At 36.0% G+C, this 24,577-nt stretch overlaps 1 protein-coding gene across 4 annotated transcripts in view; it reads right to left on the bottom strand.

Annotated features, from left to right (window-relative positions):
* Lrrc4c (leucine rich repeat containing 4C) overlaps positions 1–24,577 on the bottom strand; it is a 1,313,504-nt gene that overhangs the window by 801,242 nt on the left and 487,685 nt on the right. The gene's annotated exons all lie outside the window — the stretch shown is intronic.

Below are 24,577 nucleotides of genomic sequence, written 5' to 3'. Positions count from 1 at the left end.
AACAAGTCACACCATTGTTACTTCTCTCTTCTTGTGAACACTATTTTAGTCAAAGGAACTCATCCCTCATCCTTAATTTTCCTTTCTTACGTCTCTCCAGTGACTGACTCTGTGTGTGTGTGTGTGTGTGTGTGTGTGTGTGTGTGTGTGTGTGTGTGTGAGTGAGTGTGTCTGTCTGTCTGTCTGTCTATGTTTCTTTCTCTTCTTTCTTTTTCTGTTTTTTTTCTTTCTTTTGTTTTGGTTGGTTGGTTGGTTTGGTTTGGTTTTGCTTTTTTTGGAGACAGGGTTTCTCTGTGTAACCCTGGCTGTCTTGGAACTCACTCTGTAGACCAGGCTGTCCTTGAACTCAGATATTTGCCTGCCTCTGCCTCCCAAGTTCTGGGATTAAAGGCGTGTGCCACCTCGCCTGGCTTCTTTTCTTATTTAATTTATTTTATTTTATTTTATTTTTTTACTTATTCACTTTACATCCCGCTCACTGTCCCTCCCAGTCATCCCCTACCATAGTCATTTGCCCATGTTCCCCTTCTCTTGTCCTTTGAGTAGGTGGGGACCCTGAGTAACCCCCAACCCTGGCAATTCAAGTCTATGCAAGGCTAGGTTAGGCACTTCCCCTCCCACTGAAGATAGACAAGACTGCCCAGATAGAGGAACATATACCATGTGTAGGCAACAACTTTTGGAATAACCCCCATTCCAGTTCTTTAGGAGTGACATGAAGACCAAGCTTCACATCTGCTACATCTGCATAGGGAGCCCTGAGTATATGATCTTTGGTTTGTGGTTGAGGTCTCAGAGTCCCCAAGAGTCCAAATTAGTTGACTGTTGGTCTTCCTCTGTAGTCCCAACCTCCTTCAGGCCCTCGATCTTTCTTCTGGTTCTTCCATAAGAGTCCATCCACTGTTTGGCTGGGGGTGTCTGCATCTGTCTGAGTCACCTGCTGGGTGAAGTGTCTCAAAAGACAACTAGCACCTGTCTGCCATTCATCAGTCTTAAACAAGGCTCACTTGTCATTCCTCATGCTGCTTGTTCTGCTCTTTGGTCTGAAATCCCATTCTTTTTCATATTCCCAATTACAATACATCAAACTCTGTCTCCTTCCCACCATTCCTCCCTTCCTTCTTCCGTTCCTGAAGCTGTCTATAAAAATTAATATCAATCTCATCTACATTTCCACAAATATCTTTTTTATTTAGACAGATATTGCTCATGAAAATATGTGGGCAATAGGTGGAAATTAGGTAAGTAGTGTTGTGCTGTTTGAGTGTTAAGATAGAGTAGGAAAAGAATTATTTCATTATTTATATTGTAAACCATCATGGTAATAATACAACTCTTAAAATTGTAGGAACTAAATACAGCAAATCAGCCGTTTAGTTAATAGTGATAGATTTGCATAGCAGGAATTGTAAACAGTTCCTAACTAAACAGTTTTCACTTGTATCTAGGACTCTGTTCTCTCAACTTTTCTTCTCCAGGCAGGTTCTATTTTCAGTCACTTCCAAGGTTTCTCTTTCCTTTCTTGTTATATGGAATTGGACAGTGAATCACATTGTGAACCCAGAGGCTGAAGAGCACTCACAAACAGAGATCTAATGTGACTGCCATCTGAAAGACCCAAGCAACTGAAAGAGGCAGATGCAGATGCAGATATTTGCACTCCACCAATGGACAGAAGCTGCTGACCCCTGTGATTGAATTATGGACGGCTGAAAAAAGCTGAGAAGGAAGGCGACTCAGTAGGAAGACCAACAGTCTCAATTAATCTGGACCTCCAAGATTTCTCATACATATAGCAGAGGACATCTGGGTCTAGGTTCAGTCAGAGAAGATACACCTAACCCTCAAGATACTGGGGCCCCAGGGAGATTAAAGGTCCAGTGGGGTGAGGGGTAGGGGGTGGGGAGTGGGGACATCCTCATGGAAACAGGGAGGCAGGGAGGATTATGGGATGGGGAATAGTCAGAGGGTACACTGGAAGGGGGATAAAATTCTGTTAATTTTTTGTTTTTGTTTTTACCTTCCATGTCTCCAGTCTCCAGTGACTTGAATTATCCCTCTCATGTGGTTGAGAATTAACTAAACTAATTTGATGAAGAAAGTCATTAGAATACTAAGTAACTGATAAGTGATAGTGCACCAGGTATTACAGCTCCTTTGATGTCAACTGTGTAAGGTCCTTCTCCTTTATTAATATCTGTTTCTGTTGTCACATAATAGACTATCCCTAGCCCCATATGCCTGAGACAGAGAAAGACTGACCAACTGGAGGGGGGAAAATGTCATTGTGAGAATTGTATCTCCAAATCACTGAATAATACGTTTTTTTTCCAAGAGAATAGATTTCAGGGCACAGACCTGCCATGTTTTACATACAGACATCCTTCTGAGTTATATTATAGATCCTTAGCCACAGAACTGTAATGATTACAGTGACATATTATCTGTCATTTTTATGGGACCTGAGCCAATAAAGTGGAGTCATACTATAAAATAGGACTTGAATACTAAAAATCCTCTAAATGAAACAGAACAAATTGAATATATAGCTCAGATATGAAAAACCTCATTCTTGATAAAAGTATACCCTGTACACAGAAGGATGAAAGCTTAGCTTTAAAACATTTTTAGACATCTCACATAAACTTGTAACATTGGTGGGGCATGTAATATTAAATATTGGCTTTCAGACTATGATTAAGTATCTACTTTTCAATATGATAAGCAACATTAACATGTAAAATAGATGACATATATTGCCATATATAAAATCACAGGATGTAGTCTATTAATAAAATTAACAAGATGACATATTATGTAATAATTTAAATAGTTATTGATTAGATTGAACTCTTAGCTCATTCCATGTATCAATACCTAGTTCTTAAATATTCCAATGGAATTAGGAATCATTATCTCCATCTAAACCTGGAAGACAAGGAACTGAGAGAATAATTAACATGTCCACAAAAAGTGAACAGTGGAATGAGTATGTGATAAACCACCCTTTCTCTATCTTGGGCTTCAAACCCATATTATAGTAAAAACAAACTATATTCATTCCTATTTGGATTCACATCTATTTATGAATTTAAAATGTTTCAGAAAGATTTAGCTATATCCTACCAGTAACTTTTTTTTTTGATTTTAAGGAACATTTTTATTAAACTTTTAGACTGATTTTATTTATACCTTTGAGGACCAGTTAATACAAAAAGACTATGCACTATGATACCTAAGCATTTTTACCACTGGTGGAGGCTAGAAAATGTGCTATAATCTTGTTAATATAATAACATAAATGAGGTTGAATTGACATGATTTAATTCTGGCAATATTTTCATTCTTTTTTTTTAATTTTATTTTTTTAATTTATTTTTTATTAGGTATTTTCCTCGTTTACATTTTCAATGCTATCCCAAAATTCCCCCATACCCACCCCCCCAATCCCCTACCCACCCACTCCCCCTTTTTGGCCCTGGGGTTCCCCTGTACTGGGGCATATAAAGCTTGCAAGTCCAATGGGCCTTTCTTTGCAGTGATGGCCGACTAGGCCATCTTTTGATACATATGCAGCTAGAGACAAGAGCTCCGGGGTACTGGCTAGTTCATATTGTTGTTCCACCTATAGGGTTGCAGTTCCCTTTAGCTCCTTGGGTAATTTCTCTAGCTCCTCCATTGGGGGCTGTGTGATCCATCCAATAGCTGACTGTGATCATCCACTTCTGTGTTTGCTAGGCCCTGGCATAGTCTCACAAGAGACAGCTATATCTGGGTCCTTTCAGCAAATTCTTGCTAGTGTATGCAATGGTGTCAGCATTTGGAAGCTGATTATGGGATGGATCCCTGCATATGGCAATCACTAGATGGTCCATCCTTTCGTCACAGCTCCAAATTTTGTCTCTGTAACTCCTTCCATGGGTGTTTTGTTCCATTTCTAAGAAGGGGCAAAGTGTCCACACTTTGGTCTTCGTTCTTCTTGAATTTCATGTGTTTAGCAAATTGTATCTTATATCTTGGGTATCCTAAGTTTCTGGGCTAATATCCACTTATCAGTGAGTATATATTGTGCGAATTCCTTTGTGATTGGGTTACCTCCCTAAGGATGATGCCCTCCAGGTCCATCCATTTGCCTACCAGTAACTTTAACTATAAGTGTTTCTGTACTGCCTTTTTTCAGGAGATACCATGCCTTTGTTTCAAAAGCTGTTATGTCCACCTTGCAATAGCTACCTTTCTATAACCACCTTGTAACTCTGCATTTTCCCCAGAGGTTATTATGACCAACTTGCTATGCTTATGTTCTGCTTATTTGCCTGCCAAATCACCTGTTTGCCCTACTCCTGATCTATAAAAGCCTTTATTTCCCCTATGTCCAGTGATGATCTCTTACACCCTGACTTTGGGAGAGAAATTCCTATAGAAGAATAAAAAAGCTTGCTATTCGGTTAGCGAGAATTTTATTGAGTATTTTTGAATTGATATTCATAAGGGAAATTGGTCTGAAGTTCTCTATCTTTGTTGGATCTTTCTGTGGTTTAGGTATCAGAGTAATTGTGGCTTCATAGAATAAATTGGGTAGAGTACCTCCTGCTTCTGTTTTGTGGAATATTTTGTGCAGAACTGGAATTAGATCTTCTTTGAAGGTTTGATAAAACTCGGAACTCATCTACTCCTGGGCTTTTTTTGGTTGGAAGACTATTAATGACTGCTTCTATTTCTTTAGGGCACATGGGACTGTTTAGATCATTAACTTAATCCTGGTTTAACTTTGGTACCTGGTATCTGTCTAGAAATTTGTCCATTTCATCCAGGTTTTCCAGTTTTGTTGACTGTAGCCTTTTGTAGAAGGATCTGATGGTGTTTTGAATTTCTTCAGGATCTGTTGTTATATCTCCCTTTTCATTTCTGATTTTGTTAATTAGGATGCTGTCCCTGTGCCCTCTGGTAAGTCTGGCTAAGTGTTTATCTATCTTGTTGATTTTCTCAAAGAACCAGTTCCTCATTTGGTTGATTCTTTGAATAGTTCTTCTTGTTTCCACTTGGTTGATTTCGCCCCTGAGTTTGATTATTTGCTGCTATCTACTCCTCTTGGGTGAATTTGCTTCCTTTTGTTCTAGAGCTTTTAGGGGTGTTGTCAAGCTGCTAGTGTGTGCTCTCTCTAGTTTCTTTTTGGAGGCACTCAGAGCTATGAGTTTCCGTCTTAGAAATGTTTTCATTGTGTCCCATAAGTTTGGGTATGTTGTGGCTTCATTTTCATTAAACTCTAAAAAGTCTTTAATTTCTTTCTTTATTCCTTCCTTGACCAAGGTATCATTGAGAAGAGTGTTGCTCAGTTTCCACGTGAATGTTGGCTTTCTATTATTTATGTTGTTATTGAAGATTAGCCTTAGTCCATGGTGATCTGATAGGATGCATGGGACAATTTCAATAATTTTGTATCTGTTGAGGCCTGTTTTGTGACCAATTATATGGTCAATTTTGGAGAAGGTACCATGAGGTGCTGAGACAAAAGGATGGACCATCTAGAGACTACCATATCCAGGGATCCATCCCATAATTAGCCCCCAAATGCACACACCATTGCATACACTAGCAAGATTTTGCTGAAAGGACCCTGATATAGCTGTCTCTTGTGAGACTATGCTGGGGCCTAGCAAACACAGAAGTGGATGCTCACAGTCAGCTATTGGATGGATCACAGGGCCCCAATGGAGGAGCTAGAGAAAGTATCCAAGGAGCTAAAGGGATCTGCAACCCTATAGGTGGAACAACAATATGAACTAACCAGTGTCCCCTGGAGCTTGTGTCTCTAGCTACATATGTAGCAGAAGACAGCCTAGTCGGCCATCAGTGGAAAGAGAGGCCCATTGGTCATGCACACTTTATTTGCCTCAGTACAGGGGAACGCCAGGGCCAAGAAGTCACAGTGGGTGTGTAGGGGAGTGGGGGGTAGGGTATGGGGGACTTTTGGGATAGCATTGGAAATGTAAATGAGGAAAATACCTAATAAAAAATTTTTAAAAAAGCTTGCTATAATTAATTTGGCCATGATTTGGGTCAGTAGTCTTTCTGCTTTCATCAGTGGGATTAACATATACTATGCTAAATAGCTCTGTATTACAAAAGCAAATATTAATTCAACAGATATATATCATTTGCCATCAATAAGCATTCAAAAAAAAAACAAAACCAAACATGTCATATCTCATAGAAAATTACCAGAATATTTAGAAGCCTAACAATGGCATCCAAACAAATTCTCTAAAACCCTGGTAAGATCTTTGCAATGTTGGCTTCTTTATTATAAATAATAGTTCTAGAGCCCTGACTCTCCCCAGTAACTCATCTTGTTTGTAATCACTTTTGTGAACTGAGACCTTGGAATGTTGGAGAGTGACTGCAGTAATTCACTATAATAAAATACTAATGACAAGGATCGATGCAATCTGAGCATTCTTTGTCTGTTGTCACTTTAAAAGGATCACTTGAGAATGTTCTCTTAGTTGCCATAGTACATTGGAAAAATCCGATAAAGAAAAATGAATAGGATTGTGTCTTCCTCCAATTGTGACAGTTTGTTTCCTCATGATATACAACCAGGTTGGCAGGAAGAAAACCTAATCTTCCCCTGACCTTTCTCCACTTGAGTGCAGGCCCCAAAACAATTCTAAACTGTCACACGGAAGAGGTCTGAATGCAGAATGATAGAATCCTCAGGTATTTCACTTTGCCTGACAACAAACTGAGAAGTGTTTTAGAGTGCTGTCATTATAGAGATTTGATTATATACCACCTCCCTTACTTTTATGATCACAGTAGTGGATAGCATGTGCCTGATACAGACATGTCCAGGGATTAATTATTGGAAAGCATACTGTATGATTCATCATGCTTCTGTGTTGTCTAGATTAGTTTGGAAATGTCAGTGGTTAGTTTGGAAAACAAAGATGTTTTCTTTTTTAGGTAAATAAACATAGAACAGCTAAACATGTAGAGATGAGACAGATTGATACAAAGACAAAAGGGAATTATGTACTTGTTCTCAGATGACAAGACTGCAATCACAGCTCTAAAGTGTCTACCTGAAATACACCATTATTCTCACTAAGTATCTCTGATTCTCATGACTTCCCTAGTTCCTACATCTTTGTAACTTAACAGGCAGAATTATTTAAATGTATGCATTTCGACTTCTCAGATTATAAAATACTCCAGTGTAATGAGGCTATTTTGCAAATGCATGCTCTGACTTAACAACAAGGAACTAGCAAAATTACATATAACTCTATTGAAATGGAAAGGTTAGGTGGCCATACAGGACTGGGGCAATTCAACAAATTATCATCAAGTGTGAAAATGACATTTGCTTATTCGTGAAGAGTTATAGAAAAATTCTAAAAAGCAAAGTTCAAAGACAGCATATTTGATGATTGTATATATGCTTTGTGTGCCTATGTAAAAAGTTTAGCTATGAGCATAAGAAAAGAGGTTTCATGATACATAACGTTATGTTATAAACTGAATGATGATATTGCATTGAACATTAATGCTCTTTAAAAAATGATATGAATCATAAATGAGGTTCAATTTTATAAATAGTTGTTAAAATAACACTTCTGAAATTCAAAACTTTTCTTTAGTATTGGTGCTTAGGTAAGTAAGCACCAATAAAAATATCTATTCCCAATTGTTATAAATAACTACCAAGAATCACTTTCAAATCATTACTTCCTTTTCATGCAACTAAAACCCTGGCACATATGTCTGTTTGAAATTCACTCTTCAATATTCACTTTTTTTCCTTCAGAAATGAATTTACATTTATGGATGAATAGCATAAAAACAAGTGGATGTTTTTAATTATTCACAGACTCATCCATTTTCACATATTAATGCATCACTATAATTAGGACTCTAAATTAGTAGTAGAGAAAAAATGACCAAAAATAGAGAGAGAAAAAAAGACAGTCTGTCGTTAGCTGCACCTGATACTTTAGAGTTCAATAAAGCCAGGTTGCTTTTTTAGTTCTCTCTGAAAAGACAAGGAAGCAAGGAAAGACTACAGATCTCTGTTCCTGTGTGATATTTCTGAGTAAATAATTCTAAAAATAAATTTACCAAGCATGACTTACAAACACTGCCAATTCAGTTCATTCCATTCATGCATCTTGTCAGTGCGCTATCTATTTTAGCAGAGGGAAATTATCATGGAGCTAGAGGCTTCTTACTTTACCACTGAATGGCCATCTCCAAGAAATACACCTGTGCCAGGTCTGTGAGCATCCAATCAGTTGGTATCATTCATAGTACAAAATTTCATCAGAATATCCTGGCACAAAAATGAGAGAGTTGGTACCATCTCTCAAGAACATTATTTTTGAGGTTGTTTATAGTCATTTAGAAATTCCCTACTTTATATCAAGTGTATATTTCGTCCTGGACTGTCAATAATTTTCAGATAGCACAGAACCACGTTTTGTTTTTTACTTCACTTCATGGTGCCTTAATTTTTCTAGTCGTAAAACTGAGTGTGATCATATGTAAGTATTGAGTCTGTTATTGGATACAAGTCAAATGATTCTGCAAAAAGCTGATAAAAAAAAACATAGTGCCTACTAGAGTGTATTATTAATTAAAACTCCCACTCCTTGAAGCAGATTTTTCCTTTACACAGGAAGAAATTTATATGTGAGGCTGTGTCCTTTATCAAAGGCCCACACTTATGAAATGTTGAACTTAAAATTCCACTTGAGACTTCTTGCCCTTGCCTTGCCTACAACTCCAGGCTGTAGTCATATCCTACAGAGCCTTCAGAACATGTCTCCTAGATGTTTCTCTTTGATAGTCTTACCTATCACCATGTACATTTTCCATAGTGCCAACTTCTGACATGATTTTTCAAACTCATGTACCTCTTTCTGCTGCCTTAAAATTTGAGTGACTCGAACTTGCATTCAAAGCAAAACTACAAGGATTATTAGAAAAACGTTCTAAGCTTTGCTGAGAAAACAGACTTTTTCAGCATTCCCAGATGGTTCCAAGCTCAAGACAACTGAATTGTGAGCAACTACCTTCCAGATTAACGTGCATCTAACAAAGTAAATGTAGAGAGGTGAGTAGAATATTTGTTTTTAAAAAAAACAGTCTATGGTGTACTAGCTTTAATGGTAACAGAGAAAGCATTCTTATATTTATTTCCTTCATTACAATATAAGATTAGAATTGAATAACACAATAGTAATTATAATAATTTATCTCGATATCTCTATCCATCTATATCTATCTGAAAAACAGTTTACAACTGCATAGTAATAAAAAGGAACATTCTAAATCTTATTACTTCTTTGAAGGATTAAGAAATGCAACTTGATTTTAGTGCTCTCCAAGAATATACTATTCTCCCAATGAATAGTCACATATAAATTTTACACATGCTTATGTTAAATATAGGTTAACTGGTAGATTATTTTGAAATGCTTAAAGTGATTAATCAAGGCTGTTTCTTTTAGTAATGAGAGAGATTCAGTGATATTTTAGGCTTTTAAAGTTTGGATAAATTAAGATCATGAGCGTGAAAACTCACTTGAACTCAGTAAAATATTTTGGGCATGGGGAAGCTCAACAACAGTGTCTTAGAACATAGCTTGGAGCTTGCTTGTGGTATTAAGCTGACACATAGATGTCTTCAAATAGACTGGTAGCACTTCCTGAAAAGTGGGCAGATTGTCTCATTTTGACCTGAATGTATTCATACTAGATAAGATTATACTTTTAGTTTTCATGTATTCAAAATTCATTATAAAACCCACTAAGTACCAAACTGAACCAAATGCTAAACACAAAAGCATTAACATAATATTTTTCTAAGTCTATGTTTTAAACTAGAAGATTGATATAAGAAAATATTGGATGTGACAACTTTTCATATATGGATATATTTGTATGTATGGCATAAAGGCATCTTTATAGCTGAATTAGGAACCAAATAACAATCTCAAAAGATATATAAGGATTGTGCTGGAAAAAAATTATAAAGACAAACTTCTAGTGAGCAGGTCAAGGAAAGAAGAGGCTTCAGAAGCTACTGAAAGGATGAGATACTTGAAAAAACTAAAGGCCAATGCTAGGGTGGAAAAATTCATGACGGAAAAGCATGCCTTTATCTGTAATTCCAAGAATGATTCAGAGAGCTGGTGGGGAGTTCATGTGTGAGGTTCCACATAGAGCCATTCTGAGAGTCATAGGAACGGATCTGAGCTGATACAAGGCCTTGGCTGTAAGCAGCCTCTGGAAAACATTCAAACAGCAAATTCTACAATAGATAGGAAAAACAGTGAGTGGGACTGTCTGTCAGTTATGTTCTCTAGTACAGATGGCTCACTTTCTTGCATGCCACCATGGGAATGGTAAGTTTTACAGGTGGGCCCAGTGTTTCCAAAGGTCTGCAGCTTTGACCGACGATTGACAGTCATAAAGTAGGCAAGTTAGGCAAGCTCATGGCAGTCATGAGCTAATGCTGTGAAATCTCACATAGCACTTTGAGCTCAGAGTTAAGAGTGATGCATAGGGCTACAATATGTATCAAAGATGAGAGGCTCAATAGAGAGTTAGCTGGGTTCACGTAGGGAAGTGTGAGAGGGTCTCTATACAGGCCTGTATTTTGTAATTAGAAAGATGCTACAGCGTGCTTATTTCTAACAACCAGTGATTTCATTTTAGGGAAAAACTGAACACAAAAAATATCATACACAACAGATTTACTCATATTGTCCTCTCTGCTCATATAGTGATGTAATTTTTCTTACCCCAGGTAATCACTGCCAATAGCTTAGTACAGATCCTTCTAATTAATCTACACATACACAAATGTAAGTGGAATTGTTTTATTTTGTGTTTTGTGAAAGAAAAACACTAGCAATCTTCTTTTCCAAGTTAATATGATTCCTGAACATTCCCTCATGTCAGTACATATAGATATGCCCCATTCTTCTTGAAGACTATATAAAATTAAAGATGAATAAATGCATAAATCAGTAAAGGATGAGGCCAGGTAAGCTCTGAGTATCCAATATCCTCCATGCAACTTGAAATATTACCTGCAAGATAGTGAAAGTAATGGAAATAATGCATCCCCATTTTTCATAGAAATAAGGCAATTTTGATATACAATAAAATTCAGAGAGCAAAGACAGGGAGGTAAACTGTTCATTGATTTTTTTTTCCAGAAACTTTGATGGTGAATTGTTTTGTGTTATTTTGGCTAAGCTCTCAAATAAAAAGCTACACACAAACACACAAAGAGCTGTTTTTCCAAAATGTTTCCCAGATGAAGAAACAGATACAACATTGTCATATTGTCTGGAATAAGGCAAATAGTTCAATGTTGAAATCGTATGTGTTATGAACTTCATGATATACTTACTAAATTAGTATGGAAGGAAGGGGCAGTCCATAGAAAAGGGAAATAACTAACCTATACTTTTAGATGCAACCTCATAATGCAAACTTTAAAAGTAGGGCTTGAGAAAAATCAGGATACCTGTATGTGTTTCTACAGATGATATTATCTATATAAACTGTATGCACATCCTTCTCCTTGTCTATGGGTACAGAAAACATACTATGTTGTAATATAAATACTTGAAATTAAATCATAAATCTCCAGAGAATTATGACCTAAGCCATTGATGTTTACAAGTCGTGTCACAAGGGAATTCATAGAAACACATCATACTGAGAGGTAAACAAAAAAGTGCTAATTTGATTTTTTTTAAAAAAGTGATTTTATTGTATTTATCTTGTGAGGGTAGAGAGGCACATACCATGTGAGACTGATGCTTTTATGCACTGAGCATGTTATTGGTCCCTGATTTAAAATTTGGTTTTATAAAAGGATTAGTTGCTATCTAATATGATGGAATAATAAGAAGTCTCACTTGTAATATATTTAGTGATTGTTAGAGCAAGGTGTTTGAGCTCTTTCTTTCTCTAGAAAGATGACCTTAGAATAGTGATTCAATAAGGCAGGAGAAATTACCCTTTCAGAACAGAATATTCTGAACTATAAAATCTATATAATAATAATTAGTTCAAAATCAGTGTACATCTTTAAATAATTCATATCTATAAAATATCACTTTTATTATATTTTCATTTGTATTATTGTTGGTTTCATTTTTATGCCAAATCCACATATAGTTCAAGATAGCTTATATGATGAACATTGTTATTTTTATTTTTAAGAATTATTGATATCAGGACAAAAGAGATGATTTGGTGGATTAAATTACTTACTGCTCTTGCAGAGGACTTTGGTTTAATTCCCAGAACCGACACTGTGGCATCCAACTATCCATATCTCTAGTTCTAGTGTGTTTGAATTCCTATTCTGACCTCTGTGGGCATCGAACACAAGATTTTTATACAAGCATATATGCAGGCAGAAGATTAATACACATACAACAGAATAAATATATCTTTAAGAAATAGTTGAAAACTATCTGAGTGTCTAAGTAGTTTAAATAGACAGCTAGGTCATCAGAAGAGCATCTGTGGAACAAAATTTTAAGCTATCAAAGACCAATGTTCACAGGTCATGCGACTCTTTCCAGGGAAAATATTTTCAGAGGGAGTTTCTACCTTCAAAATATATGTATCCATATGCATGTTCAAACACACACATAACACACAGACACACATACATGCCATACACACATGACACATACATCCACACATAACAGAGACATACACAAAAACACAAAGAGACAGAAACCGAGAGAAAAAAAAAAACAAGATGTATCCTGTGTAGGTTTTTCCATTAAACCATTCTACCATCTGATGGAGCAAAAATCGGCCTCTTTACTGAAAGGTCAACAAATCTCGGCATATGCCAGTGCTAAGCCATTTACAAAGGTAGTAATTAAAGATCTTTATAAAATAAAATTGCTTTGAAATGTCCCTTTCTATAAAAATCTGATTATTTTTGTTTTACATTGAGATTTGAAACATAATTTTCATGATACAGCTCAATTAAAAGCTCCCCTGAGAGGAATCTTGTCCAAACCATAAACTTTCCAGAAAGTAAAGTAAGAAGGCATGTGGATAGGGGGCTAGAAAAAAAATTGCTTGGTCTACATATCCCAGAGGCCACCAACTTTGCAGTTGTACTGTTATAATCTATCATTAGATGAGGATTTTCTAAAAGCTTTGACAGACATTTAGAAAATAGATGGACGAAAAAAGAGAGAGAGGAAGAAAAAGGAAAATAAAGAAAATAGATGAACAGCAACAACAACAACAACAAAAAAAGCCTCTAAATAGTAGTAGTAGTGGTGGTGGTAGTGTTAGTAGTAGTAGTAGTAGTAGTGGTAGTAATATTAGTAACAGCAAGCAGCAACAGGAGGAGTTGAGAGGTGATGGAAGAAGCAGTTGGTGGAAGGAGGAAAGAGAAAGAGAGAAAGAGAAAGAACCCATCTTGTCAACATAGGCTATTATGACCCCTCTAAATGGACAGAAATTCCTGCTTTCTCTGAACTTCAGAGTATTCCCAATCTGATGATTTTTTTCCATCTATTTAGAATGAAAATTTGCATGTGATTTGGTAGGCCTGTTCTCCTCATTATATCATCCTAAGAAATGCTTCATCTATGTCCAGGATTGCTATATTCAAACCTGTGAGTACTGTGCATATGTGCATACTTCGCAGTTATCCATTAGACAGGAATAAAGCATCCACTAAGCCACAAGGACTTTATCTTCCTACTACATCTTGAAATGTCATAACAAGCAAAGAAGAAGAATGACAAGAAATCTTACCAGGGTTGCAGCTATAGATGTAGCTGCAGAGTTGCGTGCTCTAAGCATCCTTCTTATTTTCAGTACTATACCATTCATTTATGTTTTAAAGGTAGAGTTGAAGCTAACTCTACAATAGCAATTTTAATAATGTAAATATACTTTTGTTTTCTATCTTATTTTATTTCTCCACGGGAAAACTCTGTGCTAATTTTTTCAGTCTACATATGTCTCCTAAAAGTTTGTGGATCGAAAATGTATACCTGTACATTATATTTTAATAGCATTCAGAGGTGAGTCTCCAGTTGTAATTAATATTGATAAAATCACAAGTCTCGGGCCACTATCATAGCACTACTCACTTTGTAAGACAATGGTTCCAGATATCATGTTTGCTTTGTCTTTCCTTATATATTCTTTGAAGTAAGGGAACAAGGAGATATCTATGGCTTTATGCCAGCAGCATGTCCTTCAACTTCTCAGTCAGTCATACAACAGAAAACATGCTAAGTAATACATGTCTATGACCAAAATGATTGAGAGCATTAGCGAGAACTCAGAGATCTATGCAAATACAGGTAGCATTTGTTATATGAGAAAAAATTGTCTCTATACATATAATATCAGAGAAATGCACCATGTAGGTTTCTCTGTTGGTGTAGTCTTCTTAAGGCCAATGGATTTCCCCATATTCCCTACCTTTCCCCTGTCTTCAGAAATATCTCAATGCCCATATTCAGCTTGAAGAAGTTATGAAGCGTCTTCATCCTAGTTCCCTAGGCTTTGGCGCTGGGAGTGGTTTTATAGATTGTCTTTGATACTAAAAATTTTGAAGTACAAGGCTTAGACCCAGTCCTTCTATTGCTGTTATTATAAACAGATCTGAGATGTTTAAGCCCGTGAGTTAAGGGTCAAATAGGAAATTCATGACTTAAAGTTTATTGTTAGAGTGTTTTCAGTTATTTTATTCAGAAATGGCCAAGAGTAGGTAACAGAGACCAGTCTAGATTACTTTAGATAGATAGTTGGTTTTCAAAAATGTCAGAAGTCCACAGTATGTGACTTTTAATGCTATTTATTCACTTGTTGAGACTAGTCTGCTCCTGACAGCTTTCCCTGTCTTGGATTCAAAGAAGAACCTGAGCATCTGTGAGTTACTCCAGTTGTGGCAAAACAGTCACTAGGCAAGAATTGCCTCATTTCATCTACAGACATAAGACTGTCCAAGGGGACACAATTGCAGTTTAGAACAGCTTGATTCTGCCAAGACAGAGTAGACTAGTACTTAATATTCCTGTTTCTCTAAGTCTGTCAGATGACCCTGACAGACTTCAGTAGGCTGAAGACCGATGTTCCAACATGTTGAAGTAAGGGACTGTCCAAGTGATCACCCGTCTCTATAAATTGGCTAAGTTTTGGAAGCTGTGTTAGGTTTCCTATATATATTAAGTTAATATCAGTCATTCTTAGATTTCTGATAGGGTTCAAAAACTAGATCGTCTCCTAGGTGACCCAGGCTTTTTGCTTTGAGAGGAACAATTTTGAGAGAATTGTTTTCTAAGAGCATTCTATCTAAAGCTAAGACATACCCAGATGTAGAATTGTAAGTCTTTTAAGTAAGGAGAGATGACAGATGTTCTGTTTAATTAACAAAGATGATGGACTGGGTGTTAGGCCTCTTGTACTTTATAAGTTACAAAATAGTAATAGTTATGTTCAATAATGTCTGAGATAAAATAGTTTTTTAATTGGACAGAAAGGAGAAAGTGCTGTGGATAGCCCTTGGGCTAATTATATTTGATGCCAATTCCATTCTCCTGTGAGGGGTTGTGAACAAGGAACAACTCAGCACTCAGGTGATTTCTTGTAAACCTTCTTCCCATCTTTGTAAAATAAAGGAGAGCTGATGATTGGGCAGAGGGAGAGAAGGTGGAGTGAAAAGTCAAGAAAAGAAGGAGGTTAGAGAGATAGAGTGGAGAGAAGGAGGAAGAAGTAAAGCAGAGCCAAAGCACATGGCCTGGAGAAACCACAAGATCTAAGGGGTCTCATAGAGGTGGAAGATGGTAGTGTAGCAGTAGATCTGCCCTATCTAGGCACATAGCATGTATTCATATTAATTATGTCATGTTTTCATTGCTGGGGCATATTTGGGAGGAGATTTACCACAGCAGTCTATTTATTTATTTATTTATTTATTTATTTATTTATTTATTTATGTTTACTTTTAACAGCTTTACAAAAAAAGTATATTCTTCATACTATCCATTGGCCACCAACTATACAATATGGAAATAAAGGTAAAGTTTTCATCTTGAACATGTAGAAAACAAGGTTTTCTTTCATTTCCTTTCCTCTGTCAGGCTGCTTCATGTATTATGAAATAAAATAATGTTATGATACCAGGTATGACCTAGATGTCACTCATTACAATTAATTTTGTTACACCATTTCAGGAAATGAATATAGACAAAGGCCTTAGACAGTTTGATTGTGTTGCATTACTATTGTATTTTAGAATCCCTGTGTTTGAGGATCAAACATGGAGTCTGGCCACAGAAGTCAACATCTGCCTCTTTTATCCATAAGAACTGGGGGTGGGGTGGGGAAGGGTTTCATTTCAGCAGGTCCAGGACTAAGTTTCTATGTATTGCAAACATGTAACTACTATGACATTAGTTTTTAAATTTCAGATTAAATTAAGAACATAAAAAGTATGAAAAACATTCCCTTAACCTAATCAAAATAGCTTAAATAATTCAACCACTCTAAATTCAAAGCCTTGTTACTCAATAGTAAATAGAATAAATAGGGTCCTAGAATGCAGTCAGAAGAGCTCTAGAATTCCCCTACTGGGATCCATTTGAGATGCCTCACCATTGCCAACTCTGTTTTAAGTATCACTATGGTCTTCTTTGTCTTTTTGGAAAACAAATCATAGCTTGACCCTGGAGATTGGACTTGGGGTGCACTGGGGCCACAGGCCTATTTATAACGTCTTATTGCTCCATCTTTATTGTTATTTCAATTCCATGGTGCTCTCAACACTAAAAACTGAGAAGTTTAACTGATCTGTTATCTATAATAAAGGCTACATGAAATTTATGAAAACCAAATAATAGTAAAATCATATCAGAAGCTGTGTCACCATGAAGTATTAATTTATGTTACATCATTGTTAAACATTAATATGAATTTATGGATTTCAAAATTACTCAGTAGACAAAAAATAGAACTGAGATTGAATTTTTGAAAATGGAGAAACTCACACATGGAGATTTGCATATTATAAATAATTGTGAAAAACTAGAATGAAAAATTAAACAAAATACTTAAAACTTGACACTGAATATAACTGTAACTTCGTTGGTAGAGGGCTTCATAAGTATGTAAGAATCCTGAATAATATTACTAGTAATAAAAATTCTTGGTGTAGAAACACATCCTTCTAAGCCTAGCACTCAGAGGCAGGAAGGTCAGAAGTTCAAGGACATTCTCAGACTCATTAGCACTTTGGCAATCATACTTCATTAAGTGACTTATTAAATAAAAAACAATATCATTGTAATTTAACAAAGATTCAGTTTTAATTTGTACATTCCACACATCCATTCCTAGTTCAGTGGAGGGCTCAGAATCTCGGGACAGAATCTCAAGACATACTATTTTATTGTGACTCCACTTATGAGACCTTGATGAACACATTCCACATGCAGATGACAATGGGCTTGGTGTAGTTAAATCAGCATTCCTGAGAGGATTGTACAGATCTCTCATCCATGGCTTGAAAGATTCTGTCTTCTCCAAATTACGGTTTGAAGTTATATTGTCAAAGGTCTTATGAAGACAACAGGCTTTTTGGGATTCTATTATAATTTCATACATTCCTCTTACAGAGAGCCAGCTTTCAGATGGGAAAGTCAGGCCTCTCGGAATCTTGAACAAAAAGGTGGAGAGTGAGCTATGTGAGCATGACCTGTTAATGTGGGTGTCAAGAACAAATGACTAGAGCTGACGCTGTATGAAAATTCAGCACTGGCCACAGCCCTCTAAATTCTTTTCATTTCTGGACACTAAAATTGGTTCCTGTAGTTATTTGCTGACTAACATTTTGTCCAGAGTCTTTTAAGATAGAATTCTTAGAAACTATCAGTCAACATTCTGCCTAGGTGTCTCTGTATTAGGAATGAGCATTGCAATTTACTGGAGAACATTTACTGCAAATAAATAAATGAATGAATGAATGAATGAATGAATGAATGAATGAATAAATGAATGAATAAATAAACAAATAAATAAAGTAACTCCTGGAAATCTGTGTGTAGTATTCTGGACATTATTTAATAACAAAATTGGCTGTGTACTTATCACGGATCCTTAGATGAGATAGTCTACAAATTGACACAAATTCTAAATGTGTATAAGAGGGAACATTGCCTTTCTGCACCAGTCTTGTGGAGTTTTAGTGAGGAAAAACAAGGAAATTGGAATAAATAGAAATGAGAAAAATATAATATTATGTCACAGATCCTTTTATAAAAATCCATATGTATTTACCAAAAATAAATCATTACAATCCTCAACTTATATTTTTTTCTAGATTACAACATCTATGCTCTAATCATAAGCCACCTTAGGTTTTAATCTGTTTCTTCCAGGATTATACTCTCCATTCACTAGTGTACCAGTTTGTCCATTATCTGAATGTTATACTTTTAAAAACAATCCCTTCACACTCATGGAAAATTGTGTTCTGTTTACCTGGAAGTGGAGAGAGGAAGATGTAGGGAAGGGGAATAAGTGTGATGAGAGTCAACCAAATATATAAATATGTGTGAAAATCCCATTAGGAAATCTGCCACTTTGTAAGGTAATTAAAACTGAAAATTAATATATATATATATATATATATATATATATACACACACACACACACACACACACATACACATACACATATACATCTTGTTTTATGACTGAGGTAGGAAAAGAATTTCATTAGATATGGCTATTTGCCAAACAACTTGGTATTATCTAATATATATATGTGTGTGTGTGTGTGTGTGTGTGTGTGTGTGTGTGTGTGTGTATACACACATACACATAGGTAATATATGCATGTGTATATAATATATGTGCATATGTATATATATATATACACACATATATGTGTGTGTGTATGTATTATATTTAATCCTAGAAATAGACAGGGAGCTTTACAAAAAACAATTCTGAGTAGCAATATAAAAATTCTGGCCACACACAAAACTGTCTCCATCCCAGGAGGAACTGTAGAGATTCCACATTTCCCTATACTACTTAGACACAGGACATTTTTGCCAAGTATTGTTGATTAAACCCTGCCATATACATTTGCTTTTTGTTGTTGTTGTTAATGTTCTTGAAGCAATTAGTGGAGATAGAATTATTTTCTGAGTGCTGGAAGAAGTCTTTAGAAACAGAAAGTGCTATTTGCATGTCAGCTGAAGGAGGCAGCAGGCTATTTTCTCACCGGAAATAGCCCTGGATCATCCTCTACATTTTTATGGACATCTGTGGTAGCATCCAAACTCATCCAAATTCATGTTATCGGGAGACCTCAGGTCACCTCTATTGTAGCCTATCTCTGTATCAATCCTCTTCCCCTTCTGCTTTTCCTTTCACTCTATATTTTTATGTTTCACAATGATTATCTTTGTTCTCTGATCAATTTCTGATCTTACTTTAAATCCTGTCTTCTCATCTGAAAAAGTAGCAAACTGGGATGATACCATGTACAAGAGTCCTTCTACAATCACTAAATTAATTTCCAAATATGTTTAATGAAAAAGAATGTTGTAAAATATGTACTGTAGGTTACTAAGTCAGATTTTATACTCACTGCCCTATTTCAAGGGGTCAGGGCTTATTTTCTCTTTCATTTGTTCATGGTTTGAAACAAGGTCTGATATAGTCCAGACTGGACTTGAACATGAACCCTGAATGACGATGACCTCCTGACTTTCTTATTCCACTTCTTAAGTATTAGACTTTCTGGTGTAACTACAATGCCTGACCCATTTTAACCATTAAGCAGCCTCTTTAATCTTACAAATATATATTCTACAAATTTTCTGTTGAAATTCTAACCACATAGTTATGGTAAAAGAACCTGGGATATTTAAGAATGATGAAGTCCAGAGGATAGAGCCACCAGAACAGGTTTTGTGCTGATAAAAAAAAAAAAAAACTGCATCTCAAAACCACTACTATTACATAAAACACATGGAGGTTATAGGGAACAAACATCTGGCAAAAATAGTGACAAAAATCTTCTCTAAATACAGATGTTGCCAAGTACTTCAGTCTCCAGAATTGTGTGAAATAAATGTGTGTACTATTATTACAAAGTTCAATTAGTGGCATTTTTATTATAGCTGCCAAGTAAACTAAGGTCAATGTCAAACCAAGGCCTTGCCAATTTAACCAGCTTCTTTATTGTCTCCAATTTCCCTAATTGTTATATGAAATAAAACTTATCTTACACAAGTGTGTGAGAAATAGTAAATGAGTTTGTATAACAGTCCAGAAGAGTATTTGCTACATCATTTAGTCTACATAAAAGTTAGTAATGTAAAAGATGCCCACTGATTTATTAGAGAAACTACTACTTTGAAGTCATATTCTTATATTTTTAATATTACCCTACAAATATGTGCATCAAATGAACTAAGTGAAAAATAACAAATGATAATTAATGTGTACTTCCCATTTATTAAATTAATAACCCATTTGCCTGAGGATTTTTATCACTGTAGTAAAAGAAATAGTTAAATGGACATATTATATCACTCAAAAAATAGTTCGAATGTATGCATGACAACAGAAACTAAGGAATTAAACAAAATGTAACCTCTGCTCTTTTAAAAGCATTTAGCCAAATTCTTAAAATTTGATGTGCTAAAATCTTAGTTTTTAGATTAATTTGAAGAATTCATGCATTAGTTGAAGACAGAAGAGTATGCCATGCAAAACACATAAAGAGAATGAAAGTCACATTGTTTACAAAGAGAGCCAATGACTTCACCCAGTTGACCTTTGTCTGTTGGGCTAGTTCATACTCATGGCAAAGATAATCAGGTAGCACCATTTGTGGTGAGGTGTTACCTCCTTACTGACTGCTAATATGAGCTCGGTTGAGACTGATTAGGTCTACTATTCAGGAGAGTCCAAGAGCAGCAGTTCTCAGCTTTGATGCACATCAAAGTTAGTGTGGTGGTTCTCCCGGAAGTTGAGAATTGTTTTATCTCAAGATCCAACTATACTACTCTTGGGCATACTCCCAAGGGATGCTTATAGAGGTACACTCACTCAACCATATTCATTACTGCTCTATTCATAATATCCAGCAGTTGGCAGAAACCTAGATGTCCTTTAACAGAAGAATAGATGAAGACAATGTGGCATATTTACACAATAGAGGAGCATGTATCCATTTAGAAAATGGCATAATGAAACTTGCAGGTAAATAATGGAATTACAAAAAAAAAAAAAAGAAAAAAAAAAAGAAATCATCCCATACCAGACCCAGAAAGAAAAATGTGGTATGCATTAACATAATTTGGGGTGTAAGCTATTAATTTAATGATAAGCAAGCTACAATTCATATAGTCACAAGAGGATAGACACAGAGTAAGAGATTAGAAAGCACAGATGCATTTCATTAGGGAATGAATTTAGAATAGGTCCTTATGGGTGAATAGGGGCCACTGGAATGGAAGGATCAAATGGGGAAGAAGAGGGAGAGCAAAGGAGAGAGTATGGGGAGACACAGGTATAATTAAGGACCATTTGAGGGGTAGTATGGAAAGCTAATACAGTAGATCCTTCCTAAAATATATACATATATGAAGGTGATCTAAATGAAATCATCAAATGATGGGGTAGGCAGAGTCCAAACTGGCCATCCCTTACCACCAATACAGCTTGCAGTACCAGGACTGTATTAGGTCTAATTGAATTGCTGACAAATGGGGTCTCATGGGAAACCACAAACAACTCAGGCTGTTGCCAAGACACATGGGATTCTCTCTAAAAACTGACAACAGAGCCCAATTGATGAAGAGTACACTTAAATTATTCCTTAAACATAGAGAAAATGAGTTAGTGTCTACATAGACACTTTACCCCTACATTCTTTTTCTTTGTTTGTTTGTTTGTTTGTTAGGTATTTTCTTCATTTACATTTCTAATGCTATCCCAAAAGTCCCCCATACACCCCCCACTCCCCTACCCACCCACTCCCACTTCTTGGCCCTGGCGTTCCCCTGTACTGAGGCCTAAAAAGTAATGTGTTTGGTATATGCCCCAGTACAGGGGAATGCCAGGGCCAAAAAGGGGGAGTGGGTGGGTAGGGGAGTGGGGGGTGTATGGGGGACTTTTGGTATAGCATTGGAAATGTAAATGAGCTAAATGCCTAATAAAATGGAAAAAAAATTAAAAAAAAAAAAAACAAAACAAAACAAAAAAAAAAAGAAATCAACTCTACACACTGCCAAAGGAGAAACATAAAAACAAGTCAGCCATAAACCCTTTGATCAACAGTGATATCTGGAACGGTTTGAATATGCTTGTTCCAGTAAGTGGCATTACTAATAGGTGTGGCCTTGTTGGAGTTGGTGTGACCTAGTTGAAGGAAGTATGCCATTGTGTAATTTAAGACCGTATCCTTGCTTCCTGGAAGCCAGTCTTCTGTTTGCCTTCATAACAGATGTAGAACTCTCAGCTCCTCCTGTACCATGCCTGCCCGGACTCTGTCATGCTCCCACCTTGATGATAATGGACTGAAACAGTAGACCAGGCCCAACAAAATGTTGTCCTTATAAGTGTTGCCTTGGTCATGGTGTCTGTTCACAGCAGTAAAACCCTAACTATGAGAGTGCCAGGCCTGCAAGATATGCTATGACAAGGATGATACAGAGTTTGTGGGAGTAACCAAAAAATATTTGATTTGCATTAAGGCCCACTCCATGAGATTGAACTCATACCCAACACTCCCTGGGTACCCTCTTTTTATTGTCCAAATCTAGTATGATAGTTTTTGTTTTACCATAGTATACCTTATTTTGTTATTTATTATTATCATTATCCCTTACAAGCCTTTTCTTTTTTCCTCTACAGACAGGAAATGAGGGAATCCAGATGGAAGTGGAGATAGGGTGAAATTGAGAAGAGTTAAGTAGAGGAAACTGTAATCAGGATATATTATATGAGGAAAGAAATATATATTATTTCAAGGAAAAAAATGCTTAAAATACACATTTACATTTTAAGTAGAAGCATTTAAGGTGAACTTACACTGATGTATGTGGTGAGTAAGCACCAATATTTTCACAACCTTTTTGAGTAAATTATATAATCAAAATTAGAATCTCCCTGAACGCACGTTATAATTTGGATATGCAATATCCCCTTAAGGGTACAAGTGATGAAAACCTAGTGCTGAAGTAAAGGAGCGAATGAGTTGTGTGAGTTCTTCTTCATTAGTAGATTAATTTCATCTGTGAAGTTGTAATTATTTGTCACTATTAGAAAGAATTGGCTCAAGGAAGTAAGCCCCTGGGAACATAGTCTAGGGTCTATATCTTACGCTCATCCCCTGTGGATTGTTTTATTCTCTGTGATTCCTGAGGTAATATGTTTTGCTATTTCACAAGCTCTGTTGTCTCTCAGAATCAATAACAATGGATCCAGACTGCTATACACTGAAATATTTGAAACAGTCAACATTTATCATTTCACTCTTAAGTTGTCTCTGTCAGCAATTCAAAGTCTCAATTGCACACAAAGTGACCTGTTGCTATTAGTGCAGCCTTGGTAAACGTACACAACTCTGCATAGTGTTTTCATTTTTAGTTCATGGGAATACACAATTTAGAGGTATAAATAGAGAGGCAATTTGTACAAAACTTCCCAGAGAATTTAATGTATTTCCAAACGTTCCATGTGTCTGTAGCTTGGAGATAGTTTCCCCTAGGTGCCAGTCTACCTAAGCCAGTTGTCCAGTCTAGAATAAAAGAGGAAAACAAATTTTGCCTTAATGTTTACTATAAACTGCACTTCAAATACAATGGCCTTCATTAAGTGCATTTAATATCTTAAATGTTAATGCAATGGATAAAACAATATACTGGTTTTAACTTTTCTTATGTTTGAGCATGCATGCCAGAATTGACAATAAAATTATTTCTACAGTATTGTGTATTTTTAAGCACTGGAAGGAGTTTTGATTTCCCATATTTTATTTGCCTTGTACTTTTTCTTGTTTTTAACCTCCTTCCTGAATGAGTCTCTTCACATGACAGGACTCAAGGGAGAGTAATACCTTAGTAAAAGGGAGAACTATTCAATCAAATACAGAGAAGGACTAACTGTATATCAGTATCACCTAAGTTAGTGGCATGGTAGACAATTAAGCAAGAACAAGTTAGCCCAGAGCAGCCAATGGCAGATGTATAATATATTATAGATGTTTTTCATTTTATTTTGTGTTTGGTGTGTGTGTGTGTGTGTGTGTGTGTGTGTGTGTGTGTGTGTGTGAAATATGATATGTACAAGAGAGCACAACATGATTCCAAATTGTTCCAAGGAGATAATAGGCAAGGAAAGACACTTTATTTTACAAGTAAAAAGTAGAGTTTTCAGAATTGTCACATGAAACATAATTGGAGGAGAAGAAGAGAAAACAGTAAATAATATCAATTGTTTCTTACACAGGACTAAGTTCCTATGTGGACAGATAACA

The sequence above is a fragment of the Mus musculus genome, chromosome 2 (genome assembly GCF_000001635.26).
Source record: "Mus musculus strain C57BL/6J chromosome 2, GRCm38.p6 C57BL/6J".
Taxonomy (NCBI): domain Eukaryota; kingdom Metazoa; phylum Chordata; class Mammalia; order Rodentia; family Muridae; genus Mus; species Mus musculus.
This window is presented reverse-complemented; position numbering and strand designations above follow the sequence as displayed.